This window comes from Manis pentadactyla, chromosome 17 (assembly GCF_030020395.1).
Source record: "Manis pentadactyla isolate mManPen7 chromosome 17, mManPen7.hap1, whole genome shotgun sequence".
NCBI lineage: Eukaryota > Metazoa > Chordata > Mammalia > Pholidota > Manidae > Manis > Manis pentadactyla.
The window spans coordinates 12,504,765-12,524,916 of NC_080035.1; the positions used below are offsets into that span (position 1 = coordinate 12,504,765).

Genomic DNA, 20,152 nt, shown 5'->3' on the forward strand with positions numbered 1-20,152 from the left:
AGCTCACCCTCGCTCCCTGGCCGCGCATCCCCACCCAGTCGAGCCGGTGGGCCGCGCTCGGCGGGGTTCCACCGCCCACTCCACGCCCGCAGCCTTTGCACACGCCTGCTCCAGTCGGTAGTCGGCCACGTGTGCCCGAGTCCTCCGCTCGGCCGCTCAGCGGGCCGGAGCCTCCAAGGCTGCAGTGGCAACTGAGGGGTCCGGATTTCTGTCCCTCGGCGGCCAGCCCAGAAGTCTGGACAGCAGCGACGGTGGTTGGAGCGGGCAGCTCGGCCCCTCCCTAGAGGGAGCAGCGCTACCACGGGCTGCGGGCGGCGCCTCTGCTGCATCCGCGGCTGTGCGCTTGGCAGGCCTGAGCCCAGCTCGAATCCGGAGACCGCGCGCACCGCACTGCTCTCCCCGCCTCCTCTGCCTCTGCCTGGCGGGCAGCTCTCCGACGCAAGACGCGTGTTCGATCCTCCTTACCCGAGTTTACGGATTTCCTGGGGTCAAGAATTTTGCCTCGGTCCCTACGAGCATCTCTCGGCCCCTCTCCCCCTCCCCTCATAACTCCCCTTCCTCGTGTGCGCGCGCGCGCGCGCGCACACACACACACACTCACACTCTCAGGCGCGCGTGCGCACGCCCGCGCGCCCCGAGCCGCGGAGTCTCCAGCGCCCCTTAGCAGATCCCACTCGCTCGGGCACCCTTACTCGCACCGGCTTCCAGTCGCCACGGGGCGTCCTCTGTCTGCGGCAGCGGCGGCGGCGGCGGCGGAGGCAGCGAAGAGAACGGCAGCTGCAGCCCGGCCCCGTTTGCAGCTCCGTGCCCGGGACGGAGTCCGGGAGAAGCGGAGGAGGAGGACGCCGAGACGAGGAGGAGCCGCGCCGCGCCCAGCACCGGGCTCCGCGCGGCGGGCTACCTCTGCTCTCCGTATCGCCGTCCCAGGTAAGCAGCTCCGGGGCCCTCGGCATCCCTGGGGCATCTAGGCTTGGAGCCGGGGTTCCCCGGTCCCGCCCCCGCCCCCGCTCGGGGACAGAGGCTCGGAGGGGAGTGGGCTGCGGGGGGAGGGGAATGAGGCTAGAGGTGAGGCTGGTGGGGAGGGGTGCGTGGAAGCGTGGGGGGCTTCCGCGCAGCCCTGCGCCCTTCCGCGCTCTACCCCACCTCCAGTCTTGTCACTTTTGCGAGCCCGGCACTCCGAACAGCTGTTCCCCGCTCTCTCCGCCGCCGCCAGCCGGTGTTGGCTCCGGGCTCCGCGCCCGCCGCGCTCCTCCCACCTCCCCTACACCTTGGACAGCGCACCCCGCGGCCGCAGCCCCCTGCACCGCCCCCGGGACGGCGTCCCGCCGGCGGCAGCCCTGCCGCTGGTCTCTTTCTGCCGGGTTGCACACTCCCGCCGCCCGTCCCTTGTCCTCCCTGCCTTGGCCGACTCTGCTCCTGGTACGGGCCGGAAACTTTCCTTGCCGCCTGGGTTGCGCTAGGTACTGTTATTTGTGACTGTCCCCTTACCCTGGGAAGTCAGACACCTTGGACGGGTCTTCCTTCCTTGGCGGCAGCACGTCTTGCCCAGCCGAGTCCGAGGCAAAAGAGGCACTGGGCAGCTGGACTAGGCGGCTGCCAGGGTGCACAGCCCGCGCCTCGGGACCTGGACGCCTGCCGCCTCTCCGGACTGGACACGTGCGCGCCTCCTAAAGACGCGGCCCCTCCCCGCTACCCCATGTCCTCCCCCTGCACGGCCACGGCCACCCCATAGGTTGGACACCTGGGGCTCGCGGGCCCTGATTGGCTGAAGGCGTAACCCCGCCTACTTTCCGGAGGGGGTGGTTCTGGAGTGCTGTGGTTGTCATCCCGCGACAAGCACATGGGGGAAAGTGGGGTCGAAAGGTGGGGAAGCCGTGGTGGGTCTGACCCCGGCGTTCCACTGTGTGTAGCTACTCACCACCCATTTCCTTTAAATACACTCCTACTTTTCATCTCCGTCTCGACATTTTACTGCTATAACATTAAAAAAAAAACGGTTTGTAACCCTACTTTCGTTAATATTTTGTTTGTTCGGTGGCAGCGATTTACAAAGCAGATATAGAACAAGGGAAACGTGCGTGTGGGGAGGTTCCTAGCAAACTGGGCTGCAGTTCTGAATTCAGTAGTTTAGAGAAAGTAAGGGTGCCTAAGGGATCTGATGAGGGTGGAGAAAGTAGGAAGGAGATTGTTTCTTGGAGGAGAGACTCGGTTGAGCGAGCTTGGGACGCCAAAGCAGAGGTAAGTAGGTTATTTGTGGGGTGAGATGTGAAGGAGAAACTCGGATGGGCGCTCCCGAGAGGTGGATGCGTTCTGCTGAAGATGGCTCTGTTCCAGAAAGTGGGAATTTTGGCTCTTATTTAGTTCATTATTAACACACTTTGTTTCTGTTTTGCTAGTGTTGCCCTTTTGATAAACTTTTTACTAATAATTTCAATCCATGTACTTGGATTTTGCTTATTCCAGTTTCTTGTAATAGCGGAGGGATTACTCATTACCAAATGAGTAATGAGTTTCAAAAAGTGAAATTCAAAGTCTTTACAGGGATACATTAAATAGTTAAAAGTGCATTTGATATATTGTGAAGGAAGATGGATAAGCATTGCATAAAATCCAAAGATTGTTCTGGCATTATTTAGGACCTTTACAGAAATATATATGTGTGCCTAATGATACTGATTTATCTTCATCTCAAAGCATGATTGCCTCTAGCATTTTCAAGCTTTAATTCCTTCAGGCTGTTTTGCTGTTGTGTTTGTACGTCTAAGAATATTGTAATTCTTATCTTTAGAAGCTATGTCAATGCAAAACAAACAGCAACTTATTCAAGTTAATGTTGACAACTTTATATTAAGTACACTGTGTGTTATTTTATTTTGTAAGCTAGTGAAATATCCAAGAGTAACAGCATGACTGTTATTCCCCAGGGACCCATATCGAAACAAAGTGGGGAATCACATAAGTCTATTCCAGGGAGAACAATTCAATTATTTTAAAAATGCATTTTAAGGTTCTTGGTATTTTAAGTAACAGAATTTTTCCATTTGAATTACTACCTTTGTACACAGTGGTAGCACATGATATTAAGTAAAATAACATATTAAACATGTTAGATAATTCCAAAATAGATAGTAGAGGCTTTCCATTTATTATTATTTTATATAAGCAGACAGAATTGCTTTTCTGACTGGAGGACTTTGTATTCAAGGGGCAGAAATTGATACATCTGGAAAATTGAAAATTATTGCTATTGTTGAGAAAATAATTCTATGTTTTAATATCTCTAGGTCATGCATTGATTTGTCCTCAGGAATTTAGATTCTAGTTTTTGGCCTATCAAATTCAGAAGAGTTTTTAGGTAGGAAGGAAAATAAGGTATATAGTCACACATACATTATTTAGAGATACTATATATATATATATATATATATATATATATGTATATCAGTTCACAGCTATATATTTGTATGCATAATTTTGGGATGCATTCAGTACATTTATATATATGTTATTGTCAGTCTTAGAATATTATTTTCTTGTCCAAAAGGTGGCCCTGTTTTAAACTGTAGAAAGCATTATCACCAGTAGAATTGGCCAATAGATCCTGGAAACAGACAATAGTATTTTGTTGCTTGGCAACCACCTACTGTGAATGAAAAACAAAGCAGTGACATCTGCTTCCACATCCTGATACTCATACCGTTTGTAGCTAAAGCATTGCAGCCTCTAAATGAGATGGGTCTGCTAGGTTTCATGTGAGTAAGGTGAAGCTGTTTCTTTTGGGGGATGTTTTTAAAGAGAACATTTAAAAATTTTACTGTAATAAGAATTATATAGTCATTGTAGGATGAAATGAAGCATCTAATTTCAATTGCCCTCTTAAGCCTAGTATAAACTGAAAAATGCAAGATTGGAAGGACTGTTTAGACGCTTCTCATTCTTCCCTTTATAGTCATTAGACACCGTAAACACATTTTTCTGCTGTGGTCAGGTACTCTTAGGATTGTACTAAAACTTGAGGTCTCTCTGATGCCTAAATAGATGACTGGATTTTACTGTGAGGAGAGAGAGACACTGATGATCTGACTTAATCCATTACTTTTAAGGGACACTGAGTGAGTGAGGTGCTGTGACATGACCCTAGAGCCATTTCCAGGATGTCTTTCCTTGGGTCACACTTAACAAATTCCCTATTCCATCCTCTGAATTATTCTTTCTTTTTAATTTAGTTACATACAATTTATAACCAAGAGTTTTACCCTAATATAGATATTGAGAAGATACAATAATTGGAGTAAAATTTCAGTATTGAGACTAGGCTAGATTATGGCTTTACGATGCTTTTATACTGTGTATTCTGCCTCCAATCTCTGAAAATTCTGTGCCTCCCACCTTTTCCCAAACTGGGGAAGTTCAGTCCCCTGCATTGGTAATTGTTTACATCTTTGGAGAGTCTTTAGTGATCTATTATTCTCTATATGCATTGTAAACAAGGATGAGACTGAAGATTGTGTTGGTCATCGTGTATACCTGAAAGAGTTTTCACATTGTAGCTAATTAGTCACTCATTCTGATCTTCTGTCTGCAGCGTGATAGACATATTGATGGTGTAGTGATCTGGGCTCTTTATGTACATGGGACAGACTGTGTGGCTGCGTAATATTCCTTTCAGTCTTTTGTCAAAGCCATCTTGCCAAGGGTATTACCTGGAGCTTGTTTGTGGAGGACAGGCCATTTATCTGTGAGAGATGGTAACGGTGCAGGCTGTGTTCTTAACTCTAAAATAGTAATGAATAGATATTGGGTGGCAAATGTGGATCATACTTGCTTTGTTAAGGATTTCTTCTAAATTTAGGAAATGTATTGCATGTGTGATATGTTTTGAGGTTCCTTATGCTATTTTAAATAATCTGTATTCCATCTTTTATTATGAAAAAATAGGCATTTAAGTTTAATACAACCCCTTCAGTAGAAAAACTTGCAGTGGACTAGTTGGCAAAACAATATAGCGATAGTATTAAGTACCACAGAAGAGCCATTTTTACCAGAAAAGCATGCACCTTAGCAGCTTTGTAGGTGGGAATAAATTGATTTACAGCATGTTTAACCTAGTTTTAGAAGGCTGCTCTTAACTTCTTGTAACTAGGAGAATTTTCAAGCAGAATAATAATTTGGCAGATTTCAAGCAAACTTCACCATAAACCATTTCCCACAATCTGGTTATAGTTCGTCCAAGACAAGTACTTGTGTGGATTCTTTAGGATTAATCTGATCTATTTTTTTAAAATTTCTGAACGATTTTTGTTTGTATAGTGTTATGTTAACTATTCTATAGTATGTATGCTTAATTTAATCATCTGGAATCTTGAAATTTAGTTAATTTCCCTCTCCTATTTTCACGTACAAGATAATGTGTGTGTATGTGTACGTGCAGACACAATGCTTCCATCTTTTCCTTTTTGTTGTTCTCATCCTTAGGATAGAGCACCAAAGGATCTGGTTTGTGGGTTTTTTTTTCACACAGTAAGGAAAAACTTTAAACAAGAGATATTTATGTTTTCAATTTCCTTATGTCCTCTTCTGCTATTATACTCTCACCCACAAAAATAAGATGATTGCTAAAAACAAGCAAACAAATAAATATGTATCTAAGCAGCATCCTATTTGTTACCCTCCAGGCTAGCCAAGAAAGTATATTTTCTTCTTTTTAGATACACATATACTTCCATACATACATACATGCACATACATGTTGAATTTAGGGTCCTGTGGATGTTTTTTTTTTTCTATTTAAAGAGTAAACCAGGATAGTATTTGATTGGGAGTCTTGTTATAGTAAAGTTGATATATTCAGATTTTCAGAAATGCAGTACCATTAGAGGAGTTAAATTCAGTTACTCCCTTTGGAAAATTTTCAAATTAATGTTGAGAACATTACCCATGGCTCTCACCCCGGTTCCCAGTACCTACAAAAGAACCTGGCATGTGGTAGACATAGTACATATTTTGTGGACGATGCACCTGCCCTTCTTTATGTAATGTTGCAAATATTTCAATCTGTATCTATATGAATAAAGTCAGGAAAATAGAGAACAAACTACTATAGTTTTCTAATTATCTTCAGCACTGTATAAAAAAATAAAAATAACTTAGCCAGTGGTATTCAGGAATATACTTCTTGTCAGTGTAGAAAGTTACATCATGGGTATTGAGTTTTCACAAATACAGCTCTCCTCAGTACAGAAGAGCTCTTTAATAGCCCACAGCAGCAGAGCAAAGGTATGGCAGCTAATCCAAAGGCAAACTTTATTTAGTTGGAGCTTGGAGGTGAAGTTTGCTAGCGCCAGTGTAATTATCCAGACTGGAATTTGGCCAACGGGCTGTGGTTAACATCCCAAACAGTGGGAGAAAAGCCACGGATGAGGTCTTCAGCAACTACGTGTAGCCAGACCTCTGCTTTTGTCCCATTTGTCAGTACCTGGAGCAGCTGAACAGCTGCAGGGACTATTGGGCACTTACCAGATAGAGACCAGAGTTACCATCTAGATCCCAGGTACCGTATTTCTGGTCATTGGAAGAAGTTTAATTCCAAGAGTTCAGTGCCATTAAAATAAGACTTTCTCCTTTATTCTGCTCCATCTTTGTGAAGTAGGTGGAAAGTGATCATGCCTCTGGGGGCAATGCTGGTAGAGTCAATCACAAGGTAGGTAAAGCCTGATACGCTTATAGTTCCTTTCCTCTGAAAGCATCCTTTACCTTTCCACCACTACCCAATCACGTATCTTCTTTGTAGGGTTTCATTCACAGTTTTGTATAAGCAAAGCTTTGTTAAGGTGTATGTTGATGAAGGTTATAGTACTTTTCTGGAGGGGTTCCTCAGTGTCTTTCACATATTAGGTTGTATCAGTAAAACTAATCAGTGTATTTGTTTAGTTTTAATGGTGGAATTGTATGTACTACTTTGATAGAGAAGGTAGTTTTGTCCAGGAAATCTACTTAATACCATACTATGTTATTTTAGGATTATTTCTTTAGCAAATATTTATTGAGCATTTACTATATGAATAGTACAGTATTTGGCTCTGGGGAATCATAAAGATTCTTAAGGCACAGTTCCTGCTCATGAAATAAAATATGCTACCTGTAGGGAAGTATACTAATTCAGAGTGGCTTAAAAATGATTATTCATAGGTTAGTAGGACAGGACAGGACAGTAGAGCAGGACAGGGGGCAGACCACAGAGGAACTAGTAAGACCCACCAAAGATTCTGGACTTTGAACCAAGCTGTCCTACAGTGGGGAGGGACCAATGTTGGTATTGGTCAGTGTTTCACAGTCTGCCTAGTCAAAGGAGTCCCACGAAGTACTTGTTACAATACTGCTTCCTGGGTCCCACCCAAAACCCACCAATCAAAATTTTTAGGGATGTGGCCTGGTGGAACAGACACAGTTAGTTTTGTATTCGTGTGCCCAGATGTTCACTGCTTCTGTACATGTCTGCAGAATTCTTCTGCAAGTGCCTAATGTTCGCCACCCGAGGGCTTTCCCTCCCAGCTTGGCAGGGCAGCAAAGCTAAATGCCTCAGGAGTGGACCTAAGCCAATGACAGAAGAGAGCTGGATGGTAATACACCAGCATCCAGGACCCTTGAGTGCAATAACTGACACATGTTCTACAGTGTCCCAGAATTTCCTAGTGAAACCGGACCTCATAATGACTTGTCCATAATGGCAGTCTGCGGGATAATCTGTGCTGTGTTGGCGGTCTTCCTTCTCTCTAACAGTATTTCCTAGGATCCCCTCCCAAATAAATAATGTGTGCTTAAATTCTGTCTCAAGGTCTGTTTCTGGAGGAATCCAACATAAAATACTGAAGGGTCTGCTTAATTTTTTAATGAATGCCCCCACTGATTTTTATAATGAGACAAATTTAGGAGACCCAGCTTCAAGTGGTAGAGAACTACTGAAGGATTAAGCCAAGGGTACTTCGGATTTGCAGCTTAGAAAGATCATGCTGGCAGGTATGTGGGGAATGGGTTGATGAAGGAAGAATTGTGAACTTGGAGACCAGCTGGGGGTGGCACTGCCTAGGCAAGCAATGATGAACACCTAAGCAAAGGCCGTTAGCTGCGGGGACGGAAATGGGGAAAGGCTGCAAGAGGGATTTTGATGCAGAGCCCTCGAGAGAAGTCATCCTGACACTGAGGCCTGCAATGAGTGGTCACTTAGTGCTCTGCCATTCCAAAATGAGATTTCAGTCTTCCACCCTGCACCACGGCCCTGCTCTGTCCGCTAGGTTTGGCATCCCTCAAAGGGTTGAGACTCCTCTGCCCTGCCTGCAATCTTGGTCAGGCTTTCGAGGGTTAAGTAGTACCAGTCTGGGCATAAATAAAAGAAGATAGAAAGATAAATTGGAAAATATAAATAATTCACTACCAGATCATTAAAGGAAGAAAGTTATGTTTTTCAGGAAGGATTCATGGAGTTAGAGAAGGAGAGGGTGGAGAGATGTCTGAGACACATGTCCATTTAGAGATGAATAGTGATTTTTTTCCTCATACTCTTGGCTAAGAAGTAATTTTCGCCCACCATCAGTTTCTGGAAGACCTAGCATGCACTTACATCCATTGTTTTCCCTGCTTCTCTGATAGCCTGTACTTTAGCTAAGTGAATGAGTGGTGGCTCGGGGTGGGGCTGGTTCTTTCTCCTTGTTCTGTCAGAATGCCAAGTTCTTCACTGCAGTTTCTCCCGTTGGTTCTTAGGCCACCAGCAACCAAAGGAGATCAAAGGGTCCAGAGGTCGGAGAAGGGAGGCATAAATCCATAAAGAGATTTATTTTGAATTAAATGCTTAATCATGAAATGACCAGGTAAAGCTTGTTAGATGGTATGAAATAAGATCATGCAGGCTTCTAACTGTCCCACGAGTGAATACTAATATTCTGGCTCTGTAGTCAGAAATGCAAAAGCTGAATAATCAAACAAGAGCAAACTGACATCATCCTATTTCTGCAAAAGTAGCCTTGAGCCAATGACACAAAGAAGACCAATTTACGAGAAGTTATAGAAAGGGTCAACAAAAAGCTTCCTGGGCCTCGTTTAACAGGGAGAACAGAGTGATGACACTAGAAATACTGAGAGGGTGATTGTAAAGACATGAGAGATGCTGTGAGTGAAACACAGTGGGGAAGAAGTGACCTTATTAATTTAGAATATTGTGCACATATTTATGATAAATTTTAAATTTCTTATTTGGAGGTAATTGTAGATTCACACAGACTTGTAAGAAGTAATAGAGGTCCTTCACACCTTTTATGCATTTCCCCCCAATGATAGCATTTTGCAAACCTGTAGTATAACATCACAGCCAGGTTATTGATGTATACAATCCACCAGTCGTGTTCAGATTTACCATTTCACTTTTACCCATTTGGGTGTGTGTGTGTATGTGTGCATGCATGCATGTGTGTGTAAGTGTATTTTTTACTCAATACTAAATATATATATATATATATTTTAAAAAAGAGCCTTTTTCATTCCAGAAGTTTGAAAAAATAATCACTTGTTTTGACTAGTTCTGGCTTAATTGTAATTGAAGAAAGGGTAATGTAGAATAAATTCCCCAACTCCTTTCCAACTCTGGGATTCTACAGAGTGGCATAAGGGGTCACCTGCACGTGACAGAAAGTTCAAGAGGCCTTCTGCCAGGTATAGCTTCCACTTTATTTATTCCTGGGTGGCCATTATATAGCAGTAAGCAAACCTTTTGAAATTATGTCTGTTGTAAAAGAAGTTTGCTTATTAAACCTCACAGTAACCCCTCTTCCCAGATAGAGCGTTTCTATCCTCCCCTTCCAGCACTTCTTGCCTGCCCTCTTCTTGTCTGTGTCAGAGGGGGCTCACCCCTGCAGGCTGCTCTCCCAGATTTCTGAGTCAGCGGGCTTGTCCCTGGGAGGCAAGGAGAAGGGCGAAGCCAGGGTATTTTTATCTTCCCTTGAGCTTCATGTGGCATCTATGGCAGTGGGAATCTCCCCTTTATCACCTCGCTCACACTAACAGACCTTCTCTGGTGCTAGCTGCTCACAGGTAACCTCAGCCCGTGGACTCCAGCAGTACCACCTCCTGCTACTGTCTTTTCAGCCTGGACGCAGCAGCTTCCTGCTCTTGTTAATCTCTGGATCTCCTCACTATCATGTGCCAGGCTCCCTGTTTCCCCATCACCTGAGTAACCAGTTCTCTATGTTACATTTCCTCTGTGAAAATACTTGAAGAGATTTCTAATTTCCCAGTTAGAATTTCCCCAGTTCCTCAAAACATGGAAATGGTATAAATCTGATGAGGTTTTCTTCTGACGTTCTGGCTTCTTTCCACTGGGAAATGTGCATTTGTAATCTCACGCCTCCCACCAGGCATCTCAGTCCCTTTATTGATTATTCACCCCTCCTACTCTTGTTTTCCAAACACGAATTTCCCTTTATCAAATATGTTTGGCATTTTGGCAACCTCCCCTCATGTCTTTGTCATTCTGTCCTCGGCCCCTTTTTTCTAACCTTCCCTGTCTTATTTTCTGCCAGCAGCTCTCACTGACCTCATCTCCATGTGTAATATCCTTATGCCCATATTAATATATTGGTCTCATGACTCACTCTGGAAGGTTCTTGGGTTGACAGACTCTGTACATGAGATTTGGTCTTGTTGACAGCTTACTTTCCTGCACTAAGATGCTTTTCATTGGTATGACAAGGCTCCTCCACCTCATCTCCCATAGCAGTACATGGGGTTTGTAACAAAAACAATGGTAAGAACATTAGTAAGAATGCTTTTGGAGGAAGGGAATAGGACTCAAGTAGCACCTTCCAATATAAAGCTAAATTAAAAGCCATGTCAGAGGAAGCAAAGTTGGGGGACACTGTGGTGGCTAATATACTACCTTAAGGAATGGGGCACAAAAGAGAAACTTAGTGTGCCTAGGGAGGGTGCCAGGGCAATGCAGTGCCTGCTCAGTCTCCTATCCCTGGTGGAGAGCAGTCTTTGTGGTTGTTCCCATATGGAACCCATAGTTGGCCATATTGGGCAGCTCTAGCCCTTCTCCAGGGGGTCCCCAGCTGAGCACAGAGGGCCAGGAGTTGGAACATGGAAAATGCCTTCAAGCTGTCTCTGACTAGGATATCCAAAAGGTTGCACAAACAACCTAACTGAAGGTACCCATCTTCAGATGCTAGAAGCAGGTGCAGAACACAGGGGATGCCTTGAACAGCCATGCAGATCACCACCGGGTCTATGGACTCAAGCCTGGGAAAACCCAAAGCTTTGGCTAAAGAAGAATTTCAATATTGAAAAATAGCCTGCAGCATGGGCTGTAAATGTATTCAGGTCCTGGTGTTCTCTTTCCCCTGAAGTGGAAACAGGACTGGGAATGGATAGTGGGCTGGGGCACACAGCTCCAGGACAGATGGATCTCTTTGGAACTTGTCTGTACGCCCACTCACTTGCCTCTGTTCTCCATAATGATCAGAGGGGTGAGTGCTGGGCAGGAGAATTGTGGATTAGGCAGCTCTGGGTGAGCTGGCAATGGAAAAGAAATTAGCTTATTTTAAATGGGCATAAGCTTTGAAGGCAAGTAATTAAGACACACTTCAGCCTTGTGGACAAATTAGGATTTTAGTTAATACAAGATTGGAAAAATAAATCACTTGCACACCTGTAATCACTGAAGAACAGTTTGTTTAGTAACAAAATACCAATTATGCCTGCACCGATGTGAGTTTCTCCTCTTTTTCCCTTTTCCTTTCTCTCAGAACAGACTGAGTGCAGGAACCTGTTTTCCTGGTCGTACTCTATGCACTTTTCTTTAAGAAGGTGGTGCCTTCCTGAGCACTGCCAACAGTTTCTCGGGATATCCTTGTAGCTCCTGGTGTTTCACCCACTCCAATTGTCTCTTTCTGCAAAGATCTAATCCCTGCTTCTTTCCTTACTGCTCAGTAATGTGTCATGAAGGGAGAATTTTTTAATGAAATTTTCTTGGTTATTAGGGACTTGATTCAGTCAAGAAACACAAAGCAGGTGCTGTAGAAGTTGGTTTCTGGATTAGTTGGTGCGTAGTCTACACTGTGTTGAGCTGGCCCCAAGTAGTTACTGATTTTTCTCATCTAGTTATTAAGAGAATATATTTTAAATCTCATTTAGTATTATGACCTAGCTTGATACTCATTTTGTAGTAAAGATTTAAACTTTTTGGAGGAAAGCATGCTCCATATTAATTGTGTCCATCAAATAGGTACTTATTGTGTGAAGTTTATAATAGGTGTTGAGGATGCAGAAGGGAACAAAAGTGATCACCATTTCTGCCCTCCTGGGAGCCCACAGTTTACTGGAAAGGATATTAACTAAAATGAAAGTAATTGTATAATTGGAACTCATGATAAGAACTTGGAAAGACCAGGTTTTTCTGAAGTGGCATAGAGAGGACGAAGTGCTCAGGAAAGGCTTATACGGGAGAGAGAGTGACTTATAAATTAAGATTTGAAGAGTGATTGGGGTTATCTAGGTGCAGATTCCCATATGTGAAGCCCAGACATGAGAAAGATCTTGGCTTTTGGACTCACTGAAGGCTAGCCAGTGTGTTTGGAGTGCAGAGTGTGAAGACAGGCAATACTTGGGAATGAGGCTGCTGAGATGTAAGTTAGGGCCTGATTATGCCAGACCTGCTAGGGCATGCTGAGGACTTCATATTTTATCCTGAGTGCAATGGGGAGCTGATAAAAAGTCTTATTTTTTTAAGTGAGGTGATATATATATCTTATATATGTTATATATAACAAAATGAGTCATTTTAAAGTGAATAATTTAGTGACATTTAGTATATTTACAATGTTGTGCAGCCACCATCTGTATCTAAACATTTTTGTCACCCTAATGGAAACCCCATGCCATTAAGCAGTGATGGGAGGGCTTTAAGGGAGTGATGTGGTGTGGCTAGTAGGCAGGTTTTTGGAGAAGAGATTGGAGAGGGCAAGAGCAGAAGCAAGATGACTGACTTGGGAATTATCATCAAGTCCTGGGAGAGATGGTGGTGGTGGCTTCCTGGACTAGGGACAAGAACAGTGACCATAGATATTGAGAAGAACGGAATGATCTAAGAGAGTTCTTTAATCAGGTTTGACTGTCTGCAAGTGACTTAGTTATCTTGTGATTATCTACATTACTGTTTCCCAAAGGGGAATCCATACCCTATTCAGATTTATGTAGGATGCTTATTTTTTTTTTTCCCCTGGATAATTATTTTTTATTGAAAGGTAGTTGACACACAGTATTACATTAGTTTCAGGTGTACAACACAGTGATTCAACATTTATATACATGATAATTCTAGGTACCAGCTATCACCATACCAAGTTGTTACAATATTTTGACTATATTCCTTATGCTATACATTATATCCCGGTTACTTAATTTATTTTACAATTGGAAGTGTGTATACACACACACACACACACATATATATATATATATATACATATATATATATTTTTTTTGTGAGGGCATCTCTCATATTTATTGATCAAATGGTTGTTAACAACAATAAAATTCTGTATAGGGGAGTCAGTGACCAATGCACAATCATTAATCCACCCCAAGCCTAATTTTCGTCAGTCTCCAATCTTCTGAAGCATAACGAACAAGTTCTTACATGGAGAACAAATTCTTACATAATGAATAAGTTACATGGTGAACAGTACAAGGGCAGTCATCACAGAAGCTTTCGGTTTTGTTCAGGCATTATGAACTATAAACAGTCAGTTCAAATATGAATATTCATTTGATTTTTATACTTGATTTATATGTGGATACCACATTTCTCTCTTTATTATTATTATTTTTAATAAAATGCTGAAGTGGTAGGTAGATAAGAGATAAAGGTAGAAAACATAGTTTAGTGTTGTAAGAGAGCAAATGTAGATGATCAGGTGTGTGCCTGTAGACTGTGTGTTAATCCAAGCTAGACAAAGGCAATAAAACATCCATGTATGCAGAAGATTTCTCTCAGAACGGGGGGGGTGAGGTTCTAAGCCTCACCTCTGTTGATCCCCAATTTCTCACCTGATGACCCCCCTGCGACTGTGCCTGTCTTAGGTTGTTCCTCCCTTGAGGAATCTTACCCGTCTCTGGCTAACCAGTCATCTTCCAGGGCCATACAGGGAAATGTTAAGTTGGTAAGTGAGAGAGAAGCCTTATTGTTTGAAAAGGTTAGCTTTTTACTTCTTTGCATATTTATGCCCTGTGGCTTCTATGCCCAGCATTTGTCTTGAGGTGTCTTTACCACTTGGAAGAATTATGATACTCGGTAAATTCGATATGTGGCACGAATTCTATTTAAGGGTTGTAATTAGGTAGGAAGAAGAAAAGCTATAGAAGTAGTAGGCGGAAGAAAACATGGGAAGATTGATTATTTCTTTGACATATCTTCTTGTAGAGTAACTTCAGCATGTATAGGTTTTAAACTACTAATTAAATTGTGCACACACATTAACATAATAGGAGTACAGTTATGTAACCAAAGCATACCTGTAATTACCAGTCATCTCCAGTGAAACCAAGAAAACCAGTTAGGCACCTTAGGCATTTGTGAAAACTTATCTATGATATGGTGGATATTGTCCAACTGAACTTGAACAGTCTGAGAGAATTCAGATAAATTAAAACAACCCATTCCTGGGGACTGTTCACATCCCATATGTTCTTTTAACATTAAATAGTCTGTGGTTGTAAGATTTTGGAGTGCTACAGTTTGCACTTCTCCTAATTCTTGGTTGAGTTCCAACAGTATAGATCCAGTCAAATTTGTTGTTTTACTGTATGCACAGGCCAGCTTAGATATCTCCTTTCATCATTCCCATGGCAAGTCCAGGAATTGGTGGGATGAGTGCATCTACACCTGTGGCAGTGCGTGGATCTTTGTTGGGGTTTTTTTTGTAGGATGCTTATTAAGTCCACGTCAAATTACTGATGCAGAAGGACTGAAGAGGGACCTTAAGGGATTCTTATTGGAACTGAGGTTTTAGGAACACTCATTGTCTTTTTCATTCTGATGCCCTTTAAGATTGAAGGCTGCCAACAGTGCATCAAAGTGGGTTGAATTAGAACATAATGCAAAATAGACAAGTGCATAACTGAGTGCATGCTTCAATTTTGAGTGGGAGGGATGCATTTTTGGAGACACATCTTCATGCAAATATGTATATAGACAATTTTATGGGTGTTGTTTATTTTTTATTCTTTTTTTAGAGTATTGTGACCCTTTCAGAATTAAATGGTTACTGACTAAGAACAATGGCATCATCAGGAAATAAAATGTAGCTATCGTGCAGTAATTTATTGTAAAAGAAACAAGTAACTGCTGGAAAAAGGACAAACCATCCTAATATTTTTGCAGTAACTTGTATCTACAGATTCCTATCAAAGAGATGTTTTCCCCAATTAACTGATTTTAGAAGCCAGAGTTTTTGAGACTTTATAGTCAGAAAGTCCTAGAAGCTGTAGAAAAAGCCATCAATAAACAAATAAAGATTTTGTCTTTGACTTCTGTTTTGTTTGCCTTTGGTAGGTTTTTCTATCTCAGCGCTATCTCTTAGAGCTGTCATTTCCAGCCCATGTCTGCAAACCAGAGGTTTCTATCCCATTCAAATAAGCCCCTTTCTCCAACAATTCATATATTTGGTTAAGTTATAATTTTAGAACTGAAAGAAGTCACAGAGAATATCTAGTTTCCTAGTTTTTTTGAAACTGCTACCTTTGGAGCAGGGCTAGGTCCTTTAGGATTTATCCCCATGAGCCATGGGTATGGATATCCAACAGCAGTCAAGGATTAAACCCTCTACTCTACCCAACATAAAAGCAGCCCAAACCAGCCTCCCCTATGACATTTTTGAGTGGCCTCAGTGGCACCTGCTCTTTGTGGAAGCCACTGTGTGTATTGCTTTCCCTGTACGTCCTGCCCTCCCCCACAACTTCCCTTTTTTGAAAGATGAAGTGCTCAGCTTCTGTAAAAAGATATTTCACTTTGATTAATATTATTTCCACTCTTCTAGAAAGACACTTAGGCACCTCTGGCCTCTGTTTCTTTTTTGCATGTACATTTTCAGATCTTAGAGTGGTTTTATTGCTTTATCATGGAATTTTATAATGAAATTATATTTTGAGTGCCTGGCTACCTTCTTTATTTTTCATGGAACACTTAAAGTTTGGAGAGGGATATGAGGCAACACTGTCTATTTATTTTACACTAAAGATGAACAGAATAAAAAATTAGCTGTCTTTTTTTTTTTTTTTTTTTTAGATAATTATTTTTTATTGAAGGGTAGTTGACGCACAGTATTACATTACATTAGTTTCAAGTGTACAACACAGTGATAAAACATTTATATACATAATTCTAGGTTCCAGCTATCACCCTACCAAGCTGTTACAATATCTTGACTATATTCCTTATGCTATACATTACATCCCGGTTACTTATTTATTTTACCATTGGAAGTCTGTCCTTTTTTTTTTTGTGAGGGCATCTCTCATATTTATTGATCAAATGGTTGTTAACAACAATAAAATTCTGTATAGGGGAGTCAATGCTCAATGCACAATCATTAATCCACCCCAAGCCTAATTTTCGTCAGTCTCCAATCTTCTGAGGCATAACAAACAAGTTCTTACATGGAGAACAAATTCTTACATAGTGAATAAGTTACATGGTGAACAGTGCAAGGGCAGTCATCACAGAAGCTTTCGGTTTTGCTCATGCATTATGAACTATAAACAGTCAGTTCAAATATGAATACTCATTTCGTTTTTATATTTGATTTATATGTGGTTACCACATTTCTCTCTTTATTATTATTATTTTTAATAAAATACTGAAGTGGTAGGTAGATACAAGATAAAGGTAGAAAACATAGTTTAGTGTTGTAAGAGAGCAAATGTAGATGATCAGGTGTGTGCCTGTAGACTATGTGTTAATCCAAACTAGACAAGGGCAATAAAACATCCACGTATGCAGAAGATTTCTCTCAGAACGGGGGGGTGAGGTTCTAAGCCTCACCTCTGTTGATCCCCAATTTCTCACCTGATGACCCCCCTGCGACTGTGCCTGTCTTAGGTTGTTCCTCCCTTGAGGAATCTTACCCGTCTCTGGCTAACCAGTCATCTTCCGGGGCCATACAGGGAAATGTGAAGTTGGTAAGTGAGAGAGAAGACTTATTGTTTGAAATGGTTATTAGCTGTCTTTTTTTAAAGATTAATTTTTTATTGTCCCAGAAAAAAGCGTCTTGTTGTATGAGAACAAACACTGTAGAAGATACAAAAAGGAAAGTAAAAGTTTTCAGAAATAATAGAGATAACCACTATTGACATTTTAGTAAAATTCTCTCAGGCATATCTCTCTGTCTCTATTTGTCTCTTTCTGTATCTGTCTCTACCTCATTGTGTCTTTATACATACATATGTGTGTATGTATATATGCATATGTATGTAAATATGTCTGTATATATTCACACATATACGTATGTGCAGATATAATAATAAATGGAGTTTTGTTATGGGCTATTCTATAATTTGTGTTTTTCTAATGTTGATCATCTGTTCATGTCAATAAGCATCTTTTTAAGTACTGAATACTTTTATTGGATGCTTTTCATTGTAATGCAAACTCTAGAACAAACTACCTTAAATAATAAGAATATATAGAGGGATTAAACAAGATGGCGGCGTGATATGTGAGGCAGAAACCTCCTCCCCAAACCACATATACTAAGAAAATACAGCAAATACAACTAATCCTGAAAAAGCAACAGGAAAGAAAACTGCAACAGATGGCCTACATCTGGGGAAAAGAAAAGACTTCATGGAAAATGGTAAAGTAGCAAAGTAATGATCTGGTGGGACCTAAGCCCTCCCCCCACCCCAGCTCACTGGTGGGAGGAAGAGAAATGGAGCAGGGAGGGAGTAGAAGCCCAGGACTGCTAAATATCAACCCCTGGAGATCTCCAGGAGCACGAATGCACATTACACATTTGAGATTAGAGGGGTTGTAAAACAAAGACAGGCAGAGAACACTCAGAGAGACTGAGATTCCAGACACTTGTGGAGAACAGGTACCCACAACCAGCCACGCTAGGACAAAAAGAAGGTGGGTGCTTTGAAAGACTTCCCAAGAGCGAGAGGACAGCTAAAGTGGCAAGGATTACACAGAGTTTGCTGCTCAGGAGAAAGGACATGTGGACAAACTCGTCCCAGCATACTCAGCCCAGCAGGTTGAGAATTTTCAGGAACTTTATGTGCTCCATCCCCCTGGTTGGCATGCAGTGCTGAGGCCCCCCAACTGCAATACACAGCATGCCACTCCTTCCTCCCGGCAGGCACCAGTTCACAAACCTGCTGCCCCCACCATTGTGCCAGGCCAGCCAGAGGGCAGCCCTGCCTATAGTAGCTACATGGGCATAGCATAGAGGCTCCTCCCTGCATGCTCGGCCCACTGGCCCTGGCAGTGGAGGCAGGCAGTGTGGCTGGGAAGAAGGAAGGAGCTCTTTCCTCCTGGTGGGACTGTGCTGTGTGCCTGCAAATCTCACCATCGCTCCAGAGGCTGAGCAGCTCCAGAGAGTAGAGCTTCTGGGCACTAGAGGGTGCTGCTGACATAAAGTTGTTATTCCATGGTAATCATTAGGAATATGGAACGGCAAAAGAACCTGGTACAAACCAAAATCCTTCAGACACCAGAAAGAGGGTTAAGTGAAACTGAAATCACCAATCTTCCTGATAAATATTTCAAAATGAGTATCATAAGCATGCTCCCGGAGCTACAGAAAAATATTCAAGACCTCAGGGAGGAATTCAAGAAAGATATATAAACTTTGAAAAATATAGTATCTGAAATCAAACATAAAACGGAGGGATTTAAAAGCAGATTAGATGAAGTAGAGGAGATGGCAAATGAAATAGAAATTAGAAAAAAAGAATACAAAGAAGCTGAGGCACAGAGAGAAAAAAGGATCTCTAGGAATGAAAGAATATTAAGATATTAAGAAAACTGTGTGACCAATCCAAACAGAACAATATTTGCCTTATATGGGTACCAGAAGAAGAAGAGAGCAAAAGGGTTAGAAAATGTCTTTGAGGAAATAATTTCTGAAAACTTCCTCAGTCTGGGGAAGGAAATAGTCTCTCAGGCCATGGAGGTACACAGATTTCCCAATACAAGGGACCCAAGGAAGACAACACCAAGACATAGAATAAGTAAAATGGCAAAGATCAGGGATAAGGACAGACTATTAAAAGCAACTAGAGAGAGAAAAAAGATCACATTAAAAGGAAAACACATCAGGCTATCATCAGACTTCTCAGCAGAAACCCTTCCAGAAAGGAGTGGCATGCTGTATTTAATGCAATGAACAGAAGGGCCTTGAACCAAGAATACTCTATCCAGCAAGATTATCATTTAAATTTGAAGCAGGGATTTAACAGTTTCACAAAGCAAAAGCTGATGGAATTTACCTCCTACTAACCATCTCTACAGTGTATTTTGGAGGGACTGCTATAGGTGGAAGTGCTTCTAAGGCTAATAGCTGTCATCAGAGAAAAATAAAACCCAGTAAAGGAAGTAGACCAATTAATTGTTAAGCAAATGCAAAATTAAATCAACTACCCATAAAGTCAGTCAAGGAATACAGAAAGAGTACATAATATGACAATATATAAAAAGTGGAGAAGGAAGAAAAAGGGAGAAAAAGAAAAGAACTTTTAGATTGTGTTTGAAATACTGCAATAAGTGAGTTAAGTTAGACTGTTACATAGTAAAGAAGCTGCCCTTGAACCTTCAGTAACCACGAATCTAAAGCCTGCAATGGCAATAAGTACATGCCTATCAATAATCACCCTAAATGTAAATGGGGTGAATCCACCAATCAAAAGACATAGATTTACAGAATGAATAAAACAACAAGACCCATCTATATTCTGGCTTAAAGACTCACTTCAAACCCAAAGACATACACAGACTAAAAGTGAAGGGATGGAAAAAGATATATCATGCAACTAATAGAAAAAAGCAGTGGTTGCAGTACTTGTATCAGACAAAATAGACTTAAAAACAAAGAAAGTAACAAGAGACAAG

At 42.0% G+C, this 20,152-nt stretch overlaps 1 protein-coding gene and 1 long non-coding RNA gene across 12 annotated transcripts in view; one reads left to right on the plus strand and one right to left on the minus strand.

The window, feature by feature from the left end:
* Nucleotides 1–342: 342 nt before the first annotated feature.
* On the minus strand, nt 343–3,398 carry LOC130681395 (uncharacterized). Its single transcript, XR_008994517.1, has 3 exons — nt 1,489–3,398; nt 693–1,037; nt 343–482 (listed from the first exon to the last, which is right to left on the minus strand). It is a non-coding gene; the product is annotated as an uncharacterized LOC130681395 (long non-coding RNA).
* ENOX1 (ecto-NOX disulfide-thiol exchanger 1) overlaps nt 793–20,152 on the plus strand; it is a 572,438-nt gene continuing 553,078 nt past the window's right edge. For 8 of the 11 annotated variants that reach the window (XM_057494467.1, XM_057494476.1, XM_057494470.1 and 5 more), the window contains exon 1: nt 793–927. The gene's annotated coding sequence lies outside the window, so the exon portion shown is untranslated. The remainder of the gene's footprint in view (nt 928–20,152) is intronic. The other 3 variants (XM_057494475.1, XM_057494472.1, XM_057494469.1) reach the window with 3 other exon arrangements.